The following is a 7258-nucleotide window of genomic DNA, read 5'->3' as shown; positions in this document are numbered from 1 at the left end:
ATAATTTTTATAACTGTAAAAGATACATCAAAAATAAGTTTTTCCCCTTTTTATGTGATTTTGACACATCTAGACTCCTATCTGAACCAATATTTGTTTGTTTGTTTCTTTGTTTGTTTGTTTCCCCAGAAAGAATCCCTCTCTAAAACTCTGCTGTGTTATTAAGTTCACACTGAAACTTGCTTAGGAATTGACCTGAATGTGAGAAAAACATGCAAATAAATTTCTTCCTGTAAGAAACAGGTTCTATAGTCTCATATTAATGCAAATAAAAATAAGGGGAAGAGGACAGATAATTTGTGAAGAAAGCAAGAAAATAATTATCCAGATTGGACAGAAAGAAGATACAGTAAAGTTTTCATACCACTCTAATGTAAATTTAGCCAGAACTTCAAGATCTGTTTCTCCCCCTACAGAAATGTGGAAAGGGTGTAATTTCTTTGTTGCTTGTGACTTGTTCCACTTACCTCAAGACAGCAGCCCTTCAACAACAGCTCACCTTCTGCATCTAGGAAGACAAATGGGAACTTCCACAGGTAGCAGAGAGACTAGAATCCCCCAGAGAATGTTGGGAACATCTTGCTTATGCCTGATAAGTGGCTATCCAGTGAATTAAAAGCACTTAACCCATTGAAATGATTTAGGTAACTGTGAAGGTAGATACCATTTGCAATTATATTTCATATTTATGTGCATTTCTCAATTTTTATGTCTAAACTATGACTGGTAGTAATAATGAGAAAGTAAACTCAGATGCATGGAATGTTTCATAGATCTAGGAAAATAGCTTTAAATTTAATTCCTAAATCTATATATTTTATTACACAGTAAATATATTTAAACTTATTAAAGAAATTTCAGTGTGCTGTAGTTAGTAAGCAGATAGGACAGAAAATGACTTTTTTTTTTTTTTTTGAGAAAGAGCCAATGCAATGGCTAGTCTTTATTGGAAAGAAGAAACTTTACAGCACATTTTGAGCAACTTGGTGCAAAGGCTCAGTGGGCCAACTGATGGGGCACCAGCTTGTAAATGGTTCCACAGCTAGGGCATGGCCAGGTCTTGCCTTTGTAAACCCAGAACCCGATGAGGGCACTATTGTCCTCTCCACAGAAGTAGCCCACTATTCGCTCTTTGGTGACAGATGGGACTCAGTTAGGGTCTTCTTTGGTGTCTGAAGCTGCCTTTGGGGCTATCATACTGTATGGATCCAGTCCTTTCCGTGCACCATCATGACCTCCCTCTCCAGCCCATCCACCTGCTCTTCATCAGTAGGAGCACCACTTTCAGATGCCCTGGAGCACACCCCGAAGACTTCATTGGGACCACCATCCCTGAGGGGCTGCTCCAAACAGCACTTCAACTCCGCGAAGTAACCTTGAAACCATAACACCGCTACAACCAGCAGCATTTCCAGAACAGGCTCTAGAACAGAAAATGTTTTAACTAAATCTCAGTCTCTCACTCCAGTCTTCCTAATCCCGGTTGTAAATACTGAATCAATTCTTTTCAACGTTCTGTTTTTATTTCTTTTCCTGTGTTCTAACAGCTTAAGGCTCTACTTTATGATTTATTATCAATTTCAAAAAATATCGAATTACTCCCCCATAATACTTCAAAGTGGGAAATTAGCTTACTTAAATCTAAGCCACTTCCTTCCACACTAAAATTGTTCCATGGTTATACCAGTGATATACTGGTAACATTTAAACAATGGATTCGCAGAGGTGAAGAGACACCAATTTGTAGCATTTGCTAACTCCCATGGTTAATTTCAAACTACTGGAGAACTAACTTGAAAAATTCCTGAAAATCTAAAAATTAGTTCTGGCAATTCAGGACAGGACAACTGTACTACATTACCAGACAGAATCTATTTACACTAGTGTTTTTTTTTTAACACTAAATAATACATTTCTATTTATGGATGAAGTTTCTTCATACTGTAACTTGACTTTGCCCTTTCTTCCTGCCTTCTATCGTGAACCTTATTCAATGATCACTTTTATATAAAGACAATGTGTGTACAATGAAATCTTCTACATTTCCTCTTGATTCTCAAAGTTGAAAACTCATGAAAAACAGCATACAAGTAAAACATATAGACATTATTTATTAAAGCCAGATGTTGTGTTAGTATCCCAGTGTCATGACACTGGAATATTAAAGGAAGTATACTTTTAGCATCAAGATCACTGACACTCTCATTTGTAGCATTCCATTGATATATTATAATGATGAAACAAAACCCTTATTTACTCCAGATGCAGAACATGGTTTTATTAACTAGAACTTTTGCATTTTGGTTTTGCATAGGATTTGATTTTTACTGGAGTTTCTAATTATTTTATGTATATGCTGTGTGACTGTGGGTAAAAGTTTAAGATGTGTTTATCATATGCTTATATGTATCTGCCTTTATAATCAGAATATTTCATAACATCTCTTTTTATACCAAAAGCCTCCCTCTCAGATCACTCTTTCTTCCTGTTCCCATTTCCTGGCTCTCTCTCTTTTCTATCATCGCTGTTACCACCACATCCCTCGTTAAATCCAACTCTCCATCGAGACTATGCTACAACTGAGCATCTAATAGTGGCTAGAGAAAACTCACAACTATGCTGACTGTCACCCTCCAAAGTCATGACCATTAATTTTAAATGAGCTTTGCGAAATCAACAGGTCTATTGTATTGCCCTCAGTCCCCCCTTTCCCACTAGCCACATCATTTTATTGTATCTTCTTCTGTCTTCTCAAACATTCATCCCTCTTTGACCATCCTAACATCTGAGGTGATCTTCCTTTTAATTTTACTAAGAAAATAGGAAGTAACAAATATTCACCACTAAATCCACCAAGCAATCTCTACCTGTACCCACATATGCAGTCTGCCATTCTGTCACAATTAGGCCTGCCCTTATTCAAAGTACTTGAAGTACTCTTGAAGTACTCTCCTGCTCTCCTGAATCATCTAATTCATTTCTATTGAATGATTCCCATAGTAATACAAGCATGTTACAAATATCTCATCTTAAATTATATAATTAAAAGGATGTTGTATAGGATCAAAGAAAACCAGAGGAAGAGAATACAGAGCAATTTGTGAAAACAGTTATTTATGTGCTAATTTGATAAAGAACAGAGATAGTATTTTGGATGAGTGTTGAAAGGATGGACTAGCATAGTATGGTACTGGAAGTATTAGTTTTCAGTTTGGAGGAAAATAAATTTGATTCTATACTTCACAGTGATCACAAAAGTTAGTTACCAATAGGTTAATACTTCAATATGGAATGTACATTTTTAAAACTTTAGCCAAAAATAAATGAGAATATTATTCTTACCTTTAAATAGAAAAGGTTTCTTTCAATAAGCTGAAATTAGCATCAAACTACTAAAGGAATTTTATGAATTTTACTACAATGATGTAACAACTCAATTTTTATTTTCAAAAATGGATAACTGGCTTGTTTGAAAACAAGCCACCTACAGAAAACAACTAAGAAAACTGGAAAAATACTTAAAATATTAATCTGAACGCGTAAGGAAGCTACAAAGTCTGTGAAGACTTGAGGGGCAAAATCCAAGAGAGAAGTAAAATCCATAGAAGTGAGCATATATTAGGTACTGCTTTTACTCCGTAAGGAATTTATGATCCTCAAGATGTGGCTGAGAAAGGTTGAAATTGAGCAAAAGTACTATCAAGCTTTCAGCAATTTGTGAGAGCAATAGGACAAAAATCAAAGATCAGAGCCCAATAATAAGGAGAGTTTCTGGTAAACTGAACAGTCTAGGTTTAGAAAAAGGCTATGTGATCAAAGTAAGAATAAGAATTAGACCAGTTCTCAGAGAACTAAACTCCAATTAAAGCTCAGTCCATGATGGCATTAAAGTAATCTGGCATTACCCTAACTGCTGCTGTAAAGTGCATTTCTCTCCTGGAAGATTATATAATCTGGTACTTCAGTATTTTCCTAAAAGTTTTCACAATATCTGGCATCAAACAAAAATCACTAGGCATCCAAAGGGATCCAAATATTAGGAAAACAAATATTGATAATAGCAAGATAGAAACCAAAGATCAACCCCAACACTACAGAATCCTAACAGGAAATGAGGTACAATGAAAACACCATACCCTTCTCCTGTACATAGTATGAAAATCCTAAATTAAAAAAAAAGACAAACTAAATTACCAGTATATACAAAAGACAATATATGCTAAACAAATAGCATTTCATTTAAATATTTAAGGACCCCTATTATTTAAAGATCAATTCAATGTAATTCAACATAGTAAAAGAATAATATAGAAACATATGATTTCAGCAGATGCAGGGAAGCCGTTTGATAATAGACTAGGAAATATCCGATGAAGTGTCTGAAAACAAAACAAAGTAAGCAACCCTAACCAACCAAACCAAAAAACAGAATCACCTAACATCATGGTAGATGGTGAAATAGTAAAATACTGAGCAACTTGCCCCTGAAATGAAGAATGAGATAAGGGGATCTTCACCACCACTTCTATCCAGTATTGTTCTGAAGAGAACTTGAGCATAGTAAACAAGATGGGGAAAGGTATAAGGATTATAAAGAAAGAAAAAATAAATAAAATTATTCATAGGATCATAATTTTGTACATAGAAATCTAAAAGAATGTATAGAATATGTTTTAAGTTTATTTATTTTGAGAGAGACAGAGAGAACATAAGTGGGGGAGGGCCAGAGAGAGGGGGAGAGAATCCCAAGCAGGGTCCACAGTCAGCAAAGAGCTGGATGTAGGACTCAGTCTCATAACACTGGGATCGTGACCTGAGCCAAAATCAAGATTAAGATTCTCAACCAACTGAGCCACCCAGGAACCCCAAGAATGTATAGAATTTTACTACAAGTGTAGATTTAAGAAAGTCATTTTGTATATGTTTAATATGAAAAATAAAATGCCTTTCAATATATTAGTAATTAAAATTAGAAAATGATTTTTAAAAAAGATATTACTTGCCATAGTCTCAAGTAACATAAAACTCTTAGAATTAAATATACAAAAGATATACAGTACCCCTGCAGAAAAAAAAATAGATATAAAATATTACTGAGAGAAATTAATGCTGAGGTATATACCATAGTTATAAATCAAAGTCACAGAATTGTAAAATTGCCAAATTATTCCAAATTGACCTATAGTTTAAAGGAATATCAATCAAAATCCCTACAGTTTTGTGTATATGTGTCATATATGCAAATTTGCAAGCTTAACCTAAAGATTAAGAATAGCAAGACAATCTTGAAAAAAAGAAAGAAGTTCAGAGGACATAGGTAGTATTGTATAGATACAATGACAGGTAAATATTTCAACTGCATATAATAGAGAGTCCAGAAAGAGACTTAACATGTGTTTCAGCACTCGATTTATGACAGAAGTGGTACTACAGCACAATGGGGGAATAAACAGACTTATAAATAAATAAATGGCTTTGGATAATTTACATACCCGTATAATCTCTAATTCATACATACACAATGTCAATTCTAGATGAGAATATAAAAAGTAAAACACTGAAACTTCTAGAAGAAAATGTAAGAATATTTTCAAGGCTTGGAGTTGGCAAAATGCTGAAATATTACATGTGAAAACCTACTAACTATGAAGAAAAAGATTGTTAAATTGGATTCTTCATCAAAATAAACTATTAAAAAAATGAGGGTAAACCGGAGAGCAACCTGTTATTTGCAATACACATAACCAACAAAGAATTTGTATCCAAGACATTTAAATAACATATAGATCAATAAAGGGAAGACAGGTAATGTAAAAGAAAAATGTGCAGGAAGCTTGAACTGACAATTCACAAAAGATTTCTAAATGGCCAATGACAAGGGGCTAAATCTCATTAGAAATCAGGAACTGCTAATTAAAGCCACTAGAATTTTCTATTTCATACCCAATTAAGGTTTTCTGCAAAGTGAAGACTAAACGGAAATTTAAGTTGTTATTGAAAATTAAATATGTTCCACTGTTTGGTTTGCTGATTCCGTTTATATACATGATAATATTTCTTTAATGTCTTAGTGCCCTCCATTTTCTCTTTTCTTTTTTGAAACTCCTCTTGAAAAAAATACTATCTTGCTTCATAGGTCCTCTCTGACTTTTCCTATATCCTCAGATATTTTATTATATTCTGTCCTTTATGTTTTTTTTAAATTTTTTAAAGGTTATTTATTTTTTGAGAGCAAAAGAGACAGAGCATGAGTGGGAGAGGGGCAGAGAGAGAGGGAGACACAGAATCCGAAGCAGGATACAGGCTCCCAGCTGTCAACACAGAACCCATTGCAGGGCTCAAACTCAGGAACTGTGAAATCATGACCTGAGCCAAAGTCAGACGCTCAACCAACGGAGCCACACAGGCGCCCCATGTTCTTTTATGTTATTTATTCTATGAAGTTTATTTAGCTTTAGATCTGGCTAAAAAAAAAATTGAACCAAGTCCATTTGAAGATTTAGTTGGCTTCATTAAATGGTTCATGAGTCAGGCAACATCTGACAAAGTAGAGGGGACCTCTACTGAGCTAAACAATAGAAGATTTTTAAAGATAGAGGGCATAAGAAAGAAATTTATTAGCAAAGAATGCATTGTTTAGACAAAGTTGTCCTCCTCAAGGGAGCAGAAAAGGTCAATCAGTAAATTTCCTAGAATTGACCAGGAAATTCCATGTTTACTGGTTAAAAGTTATAATCCTGAGGAGTTGAAACTGTAGTTTTGGTTAGTTTAGGAATTTTAAGTCTTCATTTACTGACTGGACCCAACCCATTTTTAGCCTATGGTTTTCTTTTTAACAGATCTCTCATGACTTTCTGGCTGTAATAGCTTCTAAAATCTGTGTAATTGCTGTATTGATTATTTAATATTTTGCTTACCCTTCTATTCTCTCAATTCTCTTTTTTTTCTTGCATGGCCAAATTTTCTGTGGATTCATCTTGGTCTTTCTGTTTCAGAAGTCCTGTTTTCCTCAAATCATTGGTTGGGCTCCTGGGAAAGCAGATTATGAGATAGAGTTTAGCTTGCAAAGTATTTATTAAGGAGTGCCTTTGGGATCGACACCAGAAGAGGAAAGGAGAAGAAAGCAGAGCTGAGCAGTGGAAGAAGCTGATCTTCAGTGTAAGCGCAAAGCCAGCCTTCACTGACCTCATGGACAGCTCTAGAACTAGAATGATCCTTTATAATATCCTCAGGTGAACTGAGATGGTCAGCCATATAT

General features: G+C 34.7%; 1 pseudogene; it reads right to left on the bottom strand.

The window, feature by feature from the left end:
- Nucleotides 1-925: 925 nt before the first annotated feature.
- Nucleotides 926-1386, bottom strand: LOC109263283 (cytochrome c oxidase subunit 5B, mitochondrial-like; annotated as a pseudogene).
- Nucleotides 1387-7258: the final 5872 nt, after the last annotated feature.

The sequence above is a fragment of the Panthera pardus genome, unplaced genomic scaffold, assembly GCF_024362965.1.
Source record: "Panthera pardus isolate Hobbes unplaced genomic scaffold, ASM2436296v1 HiC_scaffold_17, whole genome shotgun sequence".
NCBI lineage: Eukaryota > Metazoa > Chordata > Mammalia > Carnivora > Felidae > Panthera > Panthera pardus.
The sequence above is the reverse complement of the archived record's forward strand: the minus strand, read 5'-3'. Positions and strand labels throughout refer to the sequence as shown.